Genomic DNA, 17,045 nt, shown 5'->3' with positions numbered 1-17,045 from the left:
GGCCGAGCGGTCTAAGGCGCTGGATAAAGGCTCCAGACTCCTCGGAGGCATGGGTTTAAATCCCACCTCTGCCAGTCTACAACTTCTATCTTGCCTCGCAGGCCTCTTGTGGATCTACTACGTCCCTTCATCAACAACAAAAAAGCTCAAATACTTCTCTTTTCCTCCATCAGCTTGCACAACAACATGAATGAGGCTTTCCCAGCACCACACTTTCTTTCACCGCTACAAAGGAATACAGTTTAGAAAAAAAAGTGCTTACAATGGCTTAAGACCTTTACATGCACTTTTCCACTGGATTCTGACAATGTGCCACAGCTCATAACTCCTGGCTGTGGAGGACCTTTTGACAGCAACAGTGGCAACAGATAGGACTTTCTACAAAGTAAACAGGGCAAAGATCTCATTTAGATGACTGAGGTGAGAGCTGCCCCTATTACCCAATAGTAGGCAACTGTTTCCTCTCAATTGTAGGTGAATTGGATTTTAGGTATACGTGCAACAGCATCTATTCCAGTGCTACGGGCTACATTGTACATTGTACGTAAGTGGACAATTGTGATTTTTTAGACAGGTGACATTACTTTTGCATAAAAGCTGATACATTAACTACGTGGGCAGTTAGGGGTTCGAGAGGATGTCTTTTATTGTACGCTAGGCCAAAGCAGGTTTTCTCAACCAGGGTTCCCTGGAAGCCCAAGCTTCCTTCAGGACTTTTCAGGGGTTCCCTGGCATTTTCCCCACTTGCCCCAGTAAGGTCGGTTTCCTTGAGATGCAAAAATTATTTGAAGGCTTCCTCCAGGGTCTCATGATGGGAATACACCATGAGATTTTTTGGCAGATAGTTGGTTCGATAGATAATTTAATGCATATCCGATCTGATTTTCGATCAGAAAATCGATCGGAAAAGCGATCGGACAGTAGGTGCTGCACTCAGTGGTATCAGAGCAATGGAACAAAAGTCAGTACTGTTTTGCGTTCTTCCTTATGGAACTGAGAATGGCTGCCAACATGCAGCATATCCCCAGATGATAAACATGTTGATGGCACAGTAATTAACCGTGTTAAAATGGTGAAAAAAATGAAAAATGGTGAAAAAGTGAAAAATGGTGAAAAAAGTGAAAAAGTGAAAAAAGGTGAAAAAAGGTGGAAAAGGTGAAAAAAGGTGAAAAACGTGAAAAAAGTGAAAAACGGTGAAAAAAGTGAAAAACGGTGAAAAAAGTGAAAAATGGTGAAAAACGTGAAAAGGTGAAAAAGTGAAAAATGGTGAAAAAAGTGAAAAATGGTGAAAAAAGTGAAAAAAGGTGAAAAACGTGAAAAATGGTGAAAAAGTGAAAAATGGTTAAAAAAGTAAAAAATGGTGAAAACCGTGAAAACTGGTGAAAAAGTGAAAAATGGTTAAAGAAGTGAAAAAAAGGTGAAAACCGTGAAAAATGGTCAAAAAGTGAAAAATGGTGAAAAAAGTGAAAAAAGGTGAAAAACGTGAAAAATGGTGAAAAAGTAAAAAAAATTGTGAAAAAAATGAAAAAAGGTGAAAAACGAGAAAAATGGTGAAAAAGTGAAAAATGGTGAAAAAAGGTGAAAAAAGTGAAAAAGTGAAAAATGGTGAAAAAGTGAAAAATGGTGAAAAATGGTGAAAACGTGAAAAATGGTGAAAAAAGTGAAAAACGCTGAAAAAAGTGAAAAAGGTGAAAAAAGTGAAAAAAGGTGAAAAACGTGAAAATTGGTGAAAAAGTGAAAAATGGTGAAAAAAGTGAAAAAAGGTGAAAAACGTGAAAAATGGTGAAAAAGTGAAAAATGGTGAAAAAAGTGAAAAAAGGTGAAAAACGTGAAAAATGGTGAAAAAGTGAAAATGGTTTAAAAAGTGAAAAAAGGTGAAAAACGTGAAAAATGGTGAAAAATTGAAAAAAGGTGAAAAAAGTGAAAAAAAGTGAAAAAGTGGGAAAATGGTGAAAAACGTGAAAAATGGTGAAAAAGTAAAAAAATGGTGAAAAAAGTGAAGAAGGTGAACAAAGTGAAAAATGGTGAAAAAGTGGAAAGCCAGTACTGTCAAGTGTTTTCTCTTTCCGCGGTAATGAGAATAGGTGCATACATGCAGCATGTCCCCAGTTGATTACTTGTTGATGGCACAATAATCAACCACTCAACATTCCACTCATACACACCTCATTTTAAAAGCACACAAAAAATTGATATCAAGAAGGTAGTGTGGCCGAGCGGTCTAAGGCGCTGGATTTAGGCTCCAGTCTCTTTGGAGGCGTGGGTTCAAATCCCACCACTGCCAGTCTACAACTTCTATCTTGCCTCGCAGGTCTGTTGTGGATCTCCTACGTCCCTTCATCAACAACAAAAAAGCTCAAATACTTCTCTTTTCCTCCATCAGCTTGCACAACAACATGAATGAGGCTTTCCCAGCACCACACTTTCTTTCACCGCTACAAAGGAATACAGTTTAGAAAAAAAAGTGCTTACAATGGCTTAAGACCTTTACATGCACTTTTCCACTGGATTCTGACAATGTGCCACAGCTCATAACTCCTGGCTGTGGAGGACCTTTTGACAGCAACAGTGGCAACAGATAGGACTCTCTACAAAGTAAACAGGGCAAAGATCTCATTTAGATGACTGAGGTGAGATCTGCCCCTATTACCCAATAGTAGGCAAATGTTTCCTCTCAATTGTAGGTGAATGGGATTTTAGGTATACGTGCAATAGCATCTATTCCAGTGCTACGGGCTACATTGTACATTGTACGTAAGTGGACAATTGTGATTTTTTTTTAGACAGGTGACATTACTTTTGCATAAAAGCTGATACATTAACTACGTGGGCAGTTAGGGGTTCGAGAGGATGTCTTTTATTGTACGCTAGGCCAAAGCAGGTTTTCTCAACCAGGGTTCCCTGGAAGCCCAAGCTTCCTTCAGGACTTTTCAGGGGTTCCCTGGCATTTTCCCCACTTGCCCCAGTAAGGTCGGTTTCCTTGAGATGCAAAAATTATTTGAAGGCTTCCTCCAGGGTCTCATGATGGGAATACACCATGAGATTTTTTGGCAGATAGTTGGTTCGATAGATAATTTAATGCATATCCGATCTGATTTTCGATTGGAAAAGCGATCGGAAAAGCGATCGGACAGTAGGTGCTGCACTCAGTGGTATCAGAGCAATGGAACAAAAGTCAGTACTGTTATGCGTTCTTCCTTATGGAACTGAGAATGGCTGCCAACATGCAGCATATCCCCAGATGATAAACCTGTTGATGGCACAGTAATTAACCGCTTAACCTTTGACTCTTGAAAAACGTGTCTTAAAGCACGCAAGAGTAGACATCCGCAGGGTAGTGTGGTCGAGCGGTCTAAGGCGCTGGATTAAGGCTCCAGTCTCCTCGGAGGCGTGGGTTCAAATCCCACCACTGCCAGCCTTTAACTTCTCGCTTGCTTGACAAGGATATACTATGTAGGAAAGATAAGGCCTCAGCTCCTCTGGCTTTAACACTTGCTCAAATACTTGTCCAAGCTTATACATCAGGGCCACTTGAGGAGCTTATCTTGGTCAGAAAAGGTTACATTTGAGAAGACTAATCCATTGATTCTGCTGTGGCATAGAGTGCTTTACCTGCACTTTCCTAGGTGCTGTCATCAGAGGCATAGAACCAAAGCCAGTACTGTCAAGTGTTTTCTCTTTCTGCGGTATTGAGAATAGGTGCATACATGCAGCATGTCCCCAGTTGATTACTTGTTGATGGCACAATAATGAACCACTCAACATTCCACTCATACACACCTCATTTTAAAAGCACACAAAAGATTGATATCGGCAAGGTAGTGTGGTCGAGCGGTCTAAGGCGCTGGATTAAGGCTCCAGTCTCCTCGGAGGCGTGGGTTCAAATCCCACCACTGCCAGTCTACAACTTCTATCTTGCCTCGCAGGCCTCTTGTGGATCTACTACGTCCCTTCATCAACAACAAGAAAGCTCAAATACTTCTCTTTTCCTCCATCAGCTTGCACAACAACATGAATGAGGCTTTCCAAGCACCACACTTTCTTTCACCGCTACAAAGGAATACAGTTTAGAAAAAAAAGTGCTTACAATGGCTTAAGACCTTTACATGCACTTTTCCACTGGATTCTGACAATGTGCCACAGCTCATAACTCCTGGCTGTGGAGGACCTTTTGACAGCAACAGTGGCAACAGATAGGACTTTCTACAAAGTAAACAGGGCAAAGATCTCATTTAGATGACTGAGGTGAGATCTGCCCCTATTACCCAATAGTAGGCAAATGTTTCCTCTCAATTGTAGATGAATGGCATTTTAGGTATACGTGCAATAGCATCTTTTCCAGTGCTACGGGCTACATTGTACATTGTACGTAAGTGGACAATTGTGATTTTTTTAGACAGGTGACATTACTTTTGCATAAAAGCTGATACATTAACTACGTGGGCAGTGTGGAAAGAATTTTATAATTAAATCTGTTAATCTTTATGTATACCCTGTATATCATGTATATCCTGTGTAACCTATGTGACTATATAGTCCACATGCACAAGATTAGATTATTGTGTTAGAGTGACACTTTAAGTAATAGGATTATTGTTAACCAAGGAGTTATCACGATACCATTGAATATATGTTATATATGTTTTTGAACCATATACTGTGCAGTCTCCTATGTCTTTCACAGTGAAATTCCAGAACAACCTCCAAACCTCCCCCCAGTGTCATTTTGTACCAAGCACGAAGAATTCCTTGAGCAGAAGCAGTTTAAACTGGATATTTCATCCTGGAAAAATATCCACTTGGCTATGAGATCATTTCAGAGAAACGAAAGTGGGTTTGTCTTTGAAGGAAAACGAAAGCAAGAATATTGTTACAGGGGACTTCCTTGAAAGGCTGATTTTCAGGACAAAGAGGAGTCAAGTGACCCCACCTGCAAAGGCGAACTGAACATGCTGGTTGGACTTTTACCAGAAAGAACTGCCCAAAAGGAGGAATATTTTATCATATTAATTAGGCTTTAAAAGGCCAATGCATGCAGGAAAAAACTTACTTTCTACTGCTATGCTGGGCCTGTGTTAGAGATAGACTCTATATGCTGGCTGTTAGAAAGTCCTTGTACAAGTAATAAAGATTTCTAAGGTTTTGGCAACTGAACGAAGAATGTCTCATGAGTAAGTTTATTTACTTTTAACATCTGGTTCATCGAACCGGAAAACCTATAGTCACAGAGAGGTGAGTCCTAGGAGCGCGTTTGCGACTGGCGAATCTGATAAAAAAAGCTGGTGAAAGCCCACCGGGACTACGTTTCCTTCAAAAAGCAGGTGGCCAAACGCAACTGGAGCTCACGTCTTTGTGACGTACGGTTTATTTCGAACCGTGAGACTTCTTCAGCCAAGGTCGGTGAAATCGCCTGCTTAGGATTCTAAAACAAAGTTCTCGGGTGTCCTGAAAGCTTCTTAATTGTAAGTACTACCTTTTATTTCTGTAACTTCTCATACACAGGGCTGCGCAAAATTAGAGTATAAGTTTTGATGTGTTGTTATATTGTTTTGCATGACACAATCTGTGGTCAGTTTCCTGAGCTACTGTGTGCCTCAGCGGAATTGTAAGTTTTTGCAATAGAACACAGCCGCGTAACAGGCAGTAATATCGGAGTGGATCTAGATCACAGGTTGTTTCTGTATTTTAGTCAGGGGTACCCTCATGCAGAGGTTCATCACACTGAGTGAATCCGGTCTCCGCTGCAGCTCCCGACGGGCAGATACGTAGTTCTGCCAGGTAGAAACGTAACTCTACAAATCCATCTCAGGGACGAGACCGCTGACATTGTAATTCTCAAAACAAGTGTATGAACGAGGGAGGTTGAGAATGGGGCAAGGTACAGGCAAAATTAAAGCAACTGATGATGAATATGTCATGCGCAGGAGGAACAAAAGCTGGGTAAAATATTGTAGCCTGTGGAGGAGTAAATTTGGTTTTTCGGGACACCTTCACCCTGACGGGTGCAAGAAACTCGTTTCTCAAATTAAATATGAAGCACAAAGTGACAGGAAGCTAGAAGGTCGGTTTGGCTTAGCAGAAGCTAAAATATGGCTAGAAGAGGCGCATAAGAGGCAGAAACAGGTGAATACATATTGGTTAGGAAAAAAGAACAAAGACCTGGAAGTGGTAACATGCACTCCACGCCAATACCCCCAGATCCCTCCCCCAGCCCAGGGCCAAGCCATACCAGTCCTAGACCAGGCTGAGGCCCTCCCACATGACGCAGATGGGGCCCCACAGGGAGGTGGAACTAAGCAAAAGGAGGAAGGGGGGGCCACGGGAGGTTTGGAGGTAGGAACAGATAGAGAGGGAGTGCTGACGAGAGCCAGCAAAAAGAAGATAGAGGGGGAGGCAGGGGTGCACGTTTCACAAGTATATCCACCACTACCCCCACCATATGTGCACCTGCGGGCTACAGCCCCTGCCTATGAGGCAACTACTATGCCCATGATTCAGATGCCAAACCCTGCGGGAGGTGAGGCTGTGAGAGTTTATAGGCCATGGACAGATAACGATGTGAAGGAAGCTCTACAGGGCATACCCTCACATCGTGAAGACATAGATACATGCATAAGGGATATGAAAAACCTCCGTATCAGCTACGGCCTAGACGGGTTGGAATGTGAGAGGGTCCTTAGAGGGAAGTTCCAAACAGACTGGCACATGGTAGCTGGTACCTGGAACCCCTTTGATGCAGGAGATCCAACAGGAGATCCACCTGTTCCCCCTAAACCTCTGGTCTGGGACAGCGCTGATCTGATTCAAAGATATGATGCTGTACTCGACAGGGCTAGGGAGAAGTATAAGACGTCACCTGATTGGGGCCAGATTTCCATCATCACCCAAAGAGATGGGGAGGGAGTGGATGAGTTAGTAGCCAGGGTAGTGGAGATTTTCAACAGACATAGTGGCATAGCTCCCCCTGCTGACCGAACAGTAGATTCCCCATACGAACAACAACTTAAAATTGCTGTACACAGAGCTTTGAAAGAGGATGTGGCCAAGTTTGTGACAAAGCATATGGTTAACCATAGAACTTGCAGACTGAATGATTTTCTAGAATATGCCCGGCATGCTGAACGTGTTATCAAAGAAAAGGTAAAGAAGGGGAAGAAAGTTGCCACAAATGTTTATGATTGCAGTGATGAGAATGGTTGTTATGTGAATGATAATGGGTATTTCACACGCCCACGAAAGCGCAGATCTAAGGATTTTGAAGGTCGCAGAGAACGCGGAGAATGTTTTGAATGTGGGTCGAAAGATCACCTGGCCCGGCATTGCCCCCAGAGGGCCCGAGGTCAACAGCGACAAAGTATGGTTAAGGGTATTAATTCTGCCCTAGTTGAAGGCAACTGAGTAAGTGAATTTATTGATGAAAATAGAATGTTACGTTGTGGTGTGTAAAATGTGAAGCTGGGAATTCTGAGCTCTGAAATCTAAATCACCAGAGCTCCCCTGGAAGTATCCAGCAGAGGGGGAGGAGGAGGGGGGCTACAGGGGAAAATCCACAAGTTATGAGCTGCTGTCTGTCTGTTTGTTGTTTGTTGTTTGTGTAGTTTGTACAGTATACAAATGTCTGTACAAGTTTTATACTCTGTTTGTCCGATGTTCGTCTGAAGATTGAAAGTTTAAAAGTGATTTTAACTATTGCAGTTGTCTGTTTGTGAATGCTATTTGGGATGTGTTTGTACTGTTGAATTCTGTGAAATTTGAGTGGAGTTTCTGCCTGGGATCTGTGTGAAGGTATGAATCCCAGCTAGCAGCCTAGATGTGTGTATGTGTGTTGGATAGAGTTGGGCCGAACGGTTCGCCGGCGAACCTGGTTCGCGCGAACCTAGGTGGTTCGCGTGCGGGTACCGCACGCGAACTTTATTGCGGAAAAGTTCGCCCCATTGCGGTTCGCCCCATAATGCACTGAGGGTCAACTTTGACCCTCTACATCACAGTCAGCAGGCCCAGTGTAGCCAATTAGGCTACACTAGCCCCTGGAGCCCCACCCCCCCTTATATAGGCAGGCAGCGGCGGCCGTGGCCACTCGTGTGCCTGCATTAGTTAGAGTAGGGCGAGCTACTGCAGTCTCTCATAGGGAAAGATTAGTTAGCCTTAGCTTGTCCCTGGCTGCATACCTGTTCATTGATCCTGCCACTGCATACCTGTTCATTGATCCTGCCACTGCATACCTGTTCATTGATCCTGCCACTGCATACCTGTTCATTGATCCTGCCACTGCATACCTGTTCAGTGATCCTGCCACTGCATACCTGTTCATTGATCCTGCCACTGCATACCTGTTCATTGATCCTGCCACTGCATACCTGTTCATTGATCCTGCCACTGCATACCTGTTCATTGATCCTGCCACTGCATACCTGTTCATTGATCCTGCCACTGCATACCTGTTCATTGATCCTGCCACTGCATACCTGTTCAGTGATCCTGCCACTGCATACCTGTTCATTGATCCTGCCACTGCATACCTGTTCATTGATCCTGCCACTGCATACCTGTTCATTGATCCTGCCACTGCATACCTGTTCATTGATCCTGCCACTGCATACCTGTTCATTGATCCTGCCACTGCATACCTGTTCATTGATCCTGCCACTGCATACCTGTTCAGTGATCCTGCCACTGCATACCTGTTCATTGATCCTGCCACTGCATACCTGTTCTGTGAACCCACCACTGCATACCTGTTCTGTTCAGTGGACCCGCCACTGTATACCTGTTTAGTGAACCCGCCACTGCATACCTGTTCTGTTCAGTGGACCCGCCACTGTATACCTGTTCAGTGGACCCGCCACTGCATACCTGTTCTGTTCAGTGAACCCGCCACTGCATACCTGTTCTGTTCAGTGGAGTTTGGTGTGTCAGTGTGAAGCAGTACCTTAATTACACTCCCTGATTGATGTATACACATGCAAGATGTTTTAAAGCACTTTAGGCCTGTCATTTAGCATTCAATGTGATTTCTGCCCTTAAAACGCTGCTTTGCGTCAAATCCAGATTTTTCCCGGTGACTTTTGGCGTGTATCCCACTCCGCCATGCCCCCCTCCAGGTGTTAGACCCCTTGAAACATCTTTTCCATCACTTTTGTGGCCAGCATAATTTTTTTTTTTTTTCAAAGTTCGCATCCCCATTGAAGTCTATTGCGGTTCGCGAACTTTAACGCGAACCGAACCTTCCGCGAAAGTTCGCGAACCCGGTTCGCGAACCTAAAATCGGAGGTTCGGCCCAACTCTAGTGTTGGAGCGGAACAGAGTGATTTGAGAGAATGTATGGAGTAAAGTAAGAGGTTTGTCTAAAAGATATGTATATTTTGTGAAACCCAGAATGCGGGATAAATAAAAAATAAAAGAAAAAGAGAAACCCCGCAGATATTACTTTCAATTATAAGAATAAAATATGATGATTTTTGTTTTTTGCTTCTGGGAACAATTGATTGCTGCATTGCTGTAGTATGTGGGTCATTGTCATCGATTGATTGGCCGTTTTGATTGACACCTGATTAAAAATTTTTTTTTAAAATTCATGGATATGTTAGGAGTTCAGTAAAATGATTTTCATAGAAATATTTTGACCACAAAGCCTTGTCTGATGGCGACTGCAGAAAGGGATGCATGATTGTAGTTCTCTGCCAAGAGCCCAACCCCACCCCCACCAGCCCCACCCCCCACCAGCTCCATCCCATCCATCCCCCCCCTACCCCCGTTTATGCTGCACAGCCTGTTTGCTTGGGCGTCTACGTCTTTATTGTCCAAAACTGCTGCACCACCCTGGCCCTGTACTTTTGTTTTCTTTGTTGTTTACTGACCAAAGGATGTTTTTTTCCCGTCCGCATGTGCGCAGTGACTTGTCCCAGGGCAATTGACAAATCCCTGTGGATCAGTTTTATGTGCACAGGAGGGAATACACCAACAGGTCTTACAGTAGTGAGCTAAAGAACATCTTAGAATAGATAAGCTTCTATCTGCGTCTTTGCTCAAGCTGTGTGTTTATCACTTACCCTACGCCACCCTGTTATATGGGATCCCGTCCCCCACTGTTTTCACTACCAGCCTGTATGCTTTCCCATCATGCATACGTCTGCGGCTTAGTGGCGTCCGCAGGGTTAGGTGTCAGCAACTGAGGAGCCCACCCGTCCCACAGACCATGGATGTTCTCCGGGCTCCCACAACACTGGCCATTCACATGTGTGCAACATCCCAGTCCCCTCATCTCCCGTGGCAACGACTTGGCAGTCCTGACATATACAACTACAACTCCTTCTGCTGACTTGCAGCCTAAGACTTTACCTACAGGTCGCTCTGGACACTGCTGACCTACTAACCTTCCTTTGACTGATTTTGTCCGATTTATTTGTGGTGATGACACATGAGTTTTACATGTGTCAACAGGAGGGATAATAGTGGCTAAATTAGAATAAAACCACATGGGAATATTTAAGCCATTGCAAGAGGGCGCATATGGGCCCTCCGAATCCAGATTAATTAAAAGATCCAGAACCACAGCTTGCTACGAACACTCACATGAGGCTTTGGTGTTTTTTGAAACAAAAAAAGAAATGTTGTTTGAATTTTGCTCAAGAAGAACGCTTAGCGGTCATTTCCTTTTAAAAACAGTAGCCAGATCCAATCTGTTCTTGATAGTTAGCACCACGGGGTAAAGAGGGGCGGAAATTTGAGATCCTGAGGCGACGGGAACATTTGCCTGAGCCTCAGTGCGACCACGATCTCAAAGGCTGTGGGAAGATATTAGAGGATTCTTCCTAAGGCACAGGTGTAGTTCTTTATCTTGAACCATGGTGAAAAGGAGATAAAAAAGGGGGAACAGATACCTAAAAAGGCTACATAGGGGAAGTTGGGTTAGAGCCATAGCATTTTTAAAGAAGAAGAAGAGTCCTGGAATGACAATGACAATACGACCTCCATTGAACAGCAATGACAGGATAGACAAAGAGATTACTGACCCATCCCCACCGGACAGTATTAACAAGATGAACGTGACTAGTGATAAAGTTTTAGTGACCGGTGGAATTTTTAATTTTTTGGATTACTTTGGCAATTTTTACTGCAAACCGAGTGAATGTACCGAGTGAATGTGTCTGACTGTATTGTGTGTGCAGCGGCTAGACCGCAGATTGCTCTGGTATCAGTAGTGGCGAGTGGGTCTGAATTAGAATGTATGATACAAAGTATGATAAGTGTGAATCAACCACGGAACTGTACCACAGAGAGAGTCCGTATGAAGGTACCAGGCACGCCACAGCGTGCATTTGCTACAGCCAGCAATCTTACGTGCTATAATAGATCTGCTCCCAGTAACCATCCGATGATCAAGTATTGTGGAGAAATAGTGGAAATAACCAACGATAAAGGGTTGAGCCTAGGAACAAAATGGCAGTTAGAAGATACATGGTGGACTTGTGAACCCAACAAAGCAGAATCATCATTGCCACCAGAATGGAAAGGGTTGTGTGCCCCTGTCTGGATGATAGAACATGTCACTATATTGCCCTATGAATCCTTTAAAATTTTGGTGGATAAAAAGGTACACCGGAGTAAAAGGGAGGCACCAAAAGGGAGTCTGGACCCATATGTATATATTGATGCAATAGGGGTCCCCAGAGGGGTGCCAGACGAGTTCAAGGCTAGGAACCAAATTGCTGCAGGGTTTGAGTCCATTTTCCTATGGCCAACAGTTAACAAAAATGTAGATTGGATTAATTATATTTATTACAATCAGCAAAGATTTGTTAATTATACTAGAGATGCTATTGAAGGTTTGGCAGAGCAACTGAAAGCAACATCATTAACAGCATTGCAGAATAGAATTGCATTAGATATGCTGTTGGCAGAGAAAGGGGGTGTATGTGAATTTTTTGGGGAACAATGTTGTACCTACATTCCAGATAATACATCCCCTGATGGAAAAGTGACAGTGGCTCTTCAGCAGTTAAAAGACCTATCCGAAGAGCTGAAACGAAACGAAACTCAGGTGTTTCAAACCCAATAACAGACTGGTTACAGAACTGGTTTGGAAGCTGGACTTCATTTTTTTCAGAGTTTTGGTATCGCATTCCTAACTGTTCTTATGGTTCTGTTCCTGCTAGCCTGCTGTATTTTTCCAATGCTGAGAACATTTTTTGCAAGGTTGATAGATAAGCATATGTATTACTATGTATGCAGCCTTAGCACAGCATGATGAAGAAGCATACGGTGATTTGGGAGGAGATTATGATGGTATGCTGGAGGGAGATGGCCAGGCCAACGTGTGAGGCAATAATTCCAGCTCACGGCCAGAGCCTGATTTTTGTTTTTGAGCATTTCACTTCTATGCCTTGACTTGCTGTAGTGCATACCCATTTGCAGCAAAGGGGAGTAGAAGGCTGTGTTTGCTTGAACCTCTGACCCCTGTAGTGGAGACACATTTGCAGATACCTGAGGCTTAAGTAAGCATAAGCATAGAAATGTGAATGTAAATATTCTTTTTATAACACATATATAATCAAGCCACAACCCACAGTATTAATTATAAACAGGAGGGAAATGTGGAAAGAATTTTATAATTAAATCTGTTAATCTTTATGTATACCCTGTATATCATGTATATCCTGTGTAACCTATGTGACTATATAGTCCACATGCACAAGATTAGATTATTGTGTTAGAGTGACACTTTAAGTAATAGGATTATTGTTAACCAAGGAGTTATCACGATACCATTGAATATATGTTATATATGTTTTTGAACCATATACTGTGCAGTCTCCTATGTCTTTCACAGTGAAATTCCAGAACAACCTCCAAACCTCCCCCCAGTGTCATTTTGTACCAAGCACGAAGAATTCCTTGAGCAGAAGCAGTTTAAACTGGATATTTCATCCTGGAAAAATATCCACTTGGCTATGAGATCATTTCAGAGAAACGAAAGTGGGTTTGTCTTTGAAGGAAAACGAAAGCAAGAATATTGTTACAGGGGACTTCCTTGAAAGGCTGATTTTCAGGACAAAGAGGAGTCAAGTGACCCCACCTGCAAAGGCGAACTGAACATGCTGGTTGGACTTTTACCAGAAAGAACTGCCCAAAAGGAGGAATATTTTATCATATTAATTAGGCTTTAAAAGGCCAATGCATGCAGGAAAAAACTTACTTTCTACTGCTATGCTGGGCCTGTGTTAGAGATAGACTCTATATGCTGGCTGTTAGAAAGTCCTTGTACAAGTAATAAAGATTTCTAAGGTTTTGGCAACTGAACGAAGAATGTCTCATGAGTAAGTTTATTTACTTTTAACAGCAGTTAGGGGTTCAAGAGGATGTCTTTTATTGTACGCTAGGCCAAAGCAGGTTTTCTCAACCAGGGTTCCCTGGAAGCCCAAGCTTCCTTCAGGACTTTTCAGGGGTTCCCTGGCATTTTCCCCACTTGCCCCAGTAAGGTCGGTTTCCTTGAGATGCAAAAATTATTTGAAGGCTTCCTCCATGGTCTCATGATGGGAATACACCATGAGATTTTTTGGCAGATAGTTGGTTCAATAGATAATTTAATGCATATCCGATCTGATTTTCGATCGGAAAATTGATCGGAAAAGCGATCGGACAGTAGGTGCTGCACTCAGTGGTATCAGAGCAATGGAACACAAGTCAGTACTGTTATGCGTTCTTCCTTATGGAACTGAGAATGGCTGCCAACATGCAGCATATCCCCAGATGATAACCTGTTGATGGCATAGTAATTAACCGCTTAACCTTTGACTCTTGAAAAACGTGTCTTAACCTCCTGGGGGATACAATTATATCGCCCAGGAGGTGGCGCAGCACTATTTTTAATTTTTTTTTATTTTTTAAATCATGTAGCGAGCCCAGGGCTCGCTACATGATAGCCGCTGTGCAGCGGCATCCCCCCACCCCCTCCGATCGCCTCCGGCATACAAAGCAAACAGGAAATCCCGTTCAGAACGGGATTTCCTGTTTGGCTTCCCCCGTCGCCATGGCGACGATCGGAATGACGTCATCGACGTCAACGACGTCGTGACGTCAGAGGGAGTCTTGATCCACCCCTCAGCGCTGCCTGGCACTGATTGGCCAGGCTGCGCAGGGGGTCTTGGGGGGGGGAGCGGCACGGCACGGCGAGTAGCGGCGAATCAGCGCGGAGCGGCGGCGATCGGTATATACACGCAGCTAGCAAAGTGCTAGCTGCGTGCAACAAAAAAAAAATTATGCAAATCGGCCCACCAGGGCCTGAGAAAACCTCTGTGGCGGCTTACCCCGAGCTCAGCTCGGGATTATCCCCCAGAGGGTTAAAGCACGCAAGAGTAGACATCCGCAGGGTAGTGTGGCCGAGCGGTCTAAGGCGCTGGATTAAGGCTCCAGTCTCCTCGGAGGCGTGGGTTCAAATCCCACCACTGCCAGCCTTTAACTTCTCGCTTGCTTGACAAGGATATACTATGTAGGAAAGATAAGGCCTCAGCTCCTCTGGCTTTAACACTTGCTCAAATACTTGTCCAAGCTTATACATCAGGGCCACTTGAGGAGCTTATCTTGGTCAGAAAAGGTTACATTTGAGAAGACTAATCCATTGATTCTGCTGTGGCATAGAGTGCTTTACCTGCACTTTCCTAGGTGCTGTCACCAGAGGCATAGAACCAAAGCCAGTACTGTCAAGTGTTTTCTCTTTCTGCGGTATTGAGAATAGGTGCATACATGCAGCATGTCCCCAGTTGATTACTTGTTGATGGCACAATAATGAACCACTCAACATTCCACTCATACACACCTCATTTTAAAAGCACACAAAAGATCAATATCGGCAAGGTAGTGTGGCCGAGCGGTCTAAGGCGCTGGATTAAGGCTCCAGCCTCCTCGGAGGCGTGGGTTCAAATCCCACCACTGCCAGTCTACAACTTCTATCTTGCCTCGCAGGCCTCTTGTGGATCTACTACGTCCCTTCATCAACAACAAGAAAGCTCAAATACTTCTCTTTTCCTCCATCAGCTTGCACAACAACATGAATGAGGCTTTCCCAGCACCACACTTTCTTTCACCGCTACAAAGGAATACAGTTTAGAAAAAAAAGTGCTTACAATGGCTTAAGACCTTTACATGCACTTTTCCACTGGATTCTGACAATGTGCCACAGCTCATAACTCCTGGCTGTGGAGGACCTTTTGACAGCAACAGTGGCAACAGATAGGACTTTCTACAAAGTAAACAGGGCAAAGATCTCATTTAGATGACTGAGGTGAGATCTGCCCCTATTACCCAATAGTAGGCAACTGTTTCCTCTCAATTGTAGGTGAATGGGATTTTAGGGCTCGTTCCCACTGTTGCGACGCGATTTCGGCCGCATTCCGACGCTTGTAAAAACGCATGCGGATGAGTTTCCGCATGCGTTTTTACCCGCGATTTCGCATGCGATTTCGCATGGCAGGGTGCCATGCGAAATTAACCATGACACTGCCAGGGCTAAATAAAATTGAAAAAGGTGCGAAATCGCACGCGAAATCGCGGGTAAAAACGCATGTAACAAACGCATGCGTTTTTACTATTAAATACATTAGCGGCGATTCGCACGGATTCCCGACGCAGGCGAAATCGTTGGCTCTTTTGTGCGTTTTTTTCACGCTGAAAAAAACGCACCTCAACAACGCTACAGTGGAAACAGGCCCATCCACTTGCATTACATGTGCGGATCTGCATGCGTTGGACGCATGCAGATTCGCGATAGTGGGAACGAGCCCTTAGGTATACGTGCAATAGCATCTATTCCAGTGCTACGGGCTACATTGTACATTGTACGTAAGTGGACAATTGTGATTTTTTTAGACAGGTGACATTACTTTTGCATAAAAGCTGATACATTAACTACGTGGGCAGTTAGGGGTTCGAGAGGATGTCTTTTATTGTACGCTAGGCCAAAGCAGGTTTTCTCAACCAGGGTTCCCTGGAAGCCCAAGCTTCCTTCAGGACTTTTCAGGGGTTCCCTGGCATTTTCCCCACTTGCCCCAGTAAGGTCAGTTTCCTTGAGATGCAAAAATTATTTGAAGGCTTCCTCCAGGGTCTCATGATGGGAATACACCATGAGATTTTTTGGCAGATAGTTGGTTCAATAGATAATTTAATGCATATCCGATCTGATTTTCGATCGGAAAATTGATCGGAAAAGCGATCGGACAGTAGGTGCTGCACTCAGTGGTATCAGAGCAATGAAACAAAAGTCAGTACTGTTATGCGTTCTTCCTTATGGAACTGAGAATGGCTGCCAACATGCAGCATATCCCCAGATGATAAACATGTTGATGGCATAGTAATTAACCGTGTTAAAATGGTGAAAAAAATGAAAAAAGGTGAAAAAGTGGAAAATGGTGAAAAAAGTGAAAAAGTGAAAAAAGGTGAAAAAAGGTGGAAAAGGTGAAAAAAGGTGAAAAACGTGAAAAAAGTGAAAAACGGTGAAAAAAGTGAAAAATGGTGAAAAACGTGAAAAGGTGAAAAAGTGAAAAATGGTGAAAAAAGTGAAAAATGGTGAAAAAAGTGAAAAAAGGTGAAAAACGTGAAAAATGGTGAAAAAGTGAAAAATGGTGAAAAAAGTAAAAACAAGGTGAAAAAACGTGAAAAATGGTGAAAAAGTGAAAAATGGTTAAAAAAGTGTAAAATGGTGAAAACCGTGAAAAATGGTGAAAAAGTGAAAAACGGTTAAAAAAGTGAAAAAAGGTGAAAAACGTGAAAAATGGTGAAAAAAGGTGAAAAAAGGTGAAAAACGTGAAAAATGGTGAAAAAGTGAAAAATGGTGAAAAAAGGTGAAAAACGTGAAAAATGGTGAAAATGGTGAAAAAAGGTGCAAAAAGGTGAAAAAGGTGAATAAAGTGAAAAATGGTGAAAACCATGAAAAATGGTGAAAAAAGTGAAAAATGGTGAAAAAAGTGAAAAAAGGAAAAACGTGAAAAATGGTGAAAAAGTGAAAAATGGTGAAAAAAGTGAAAAAAGTTGAAAAACCTGAAAAATGGTTT

General features: G+C 43.3%; 5 non-coding genes across 5 annotated transcripts; all 5 read left to right on the top strand.

The window, feature by feature from the left end:
* The first annotated feature begins 2,202 nt into the window (after positions 1-2,202).
* Positions 2,203-2,284, top strand: TRNAL-UAG (transfer RNA leucine (anticodon UAG)). Its single transcript has one exon. It is a non-coding gene; the product is annotated as a tRNA-Leu (tRNA).
* A 1,049-nt stretch (positions 2,285-3,333) lies between these two features.
* On the top strand, positions 3,334-3,415 carry TRNAL-AAG (transfer RNA leucine (anticodon AAG)). Its single transcript has one exon. It is a non-coding gene; the product is annotated as a tRNA-Leu (tRNA).
* A 402-nt stretch (positions 3,416-3,817) lies between these two features.
* Positions 3,818-3,899, top strand: TRNAL-AAG (transfer RNA leucine (anticodon AAG)). Its single transcript has one exon. It is a non-coding gene; the product is annotated as a tRNA-Leu (tRNA).
* Positions 3,900-14,368: 10,469 nt separating this feature from the next.
* Positions 14,369-14,450, top strand: TRNAL-AAG (transfer RNA leucine (anticodon AAG)). Its single transcript has one exon. It is a non-coding gene; the product is annotated as a tRNA-Leu (tRNA).
* A 402-nt stretch (positions 14,451-14,852) lies between these two features.
* TRNAL-AAG (transfer RNA leucine (anticodon AAG)) lies at positions 14,853-14,934 on the top strand. The gene has a single exon. It is a non-coding gene; the product is annotated as a tRNA-Leu (tRNA).
* Positions 14,935-17,045: the final 2,111 nt, after the last annotated feature.

Source organism: Hyperolius riggenbachi, chromosome 12, assembly GCF_040937935.1.
Source record: "Hyperolius riggenbachi isolate aHypRig1 chromosome 12, aHypRig1.pri, whole genome shotgun sequence".
Taxonomy (NCBI): Eukaryota; Metazoa; Chordata; class Amphibia; order Anura; family Hyperoliidae; genus Hyperolius; species Hyperolius riggenbachi.
This window is presented reverse-complemented; position numbering and strand designations above follow the sequence as displayed.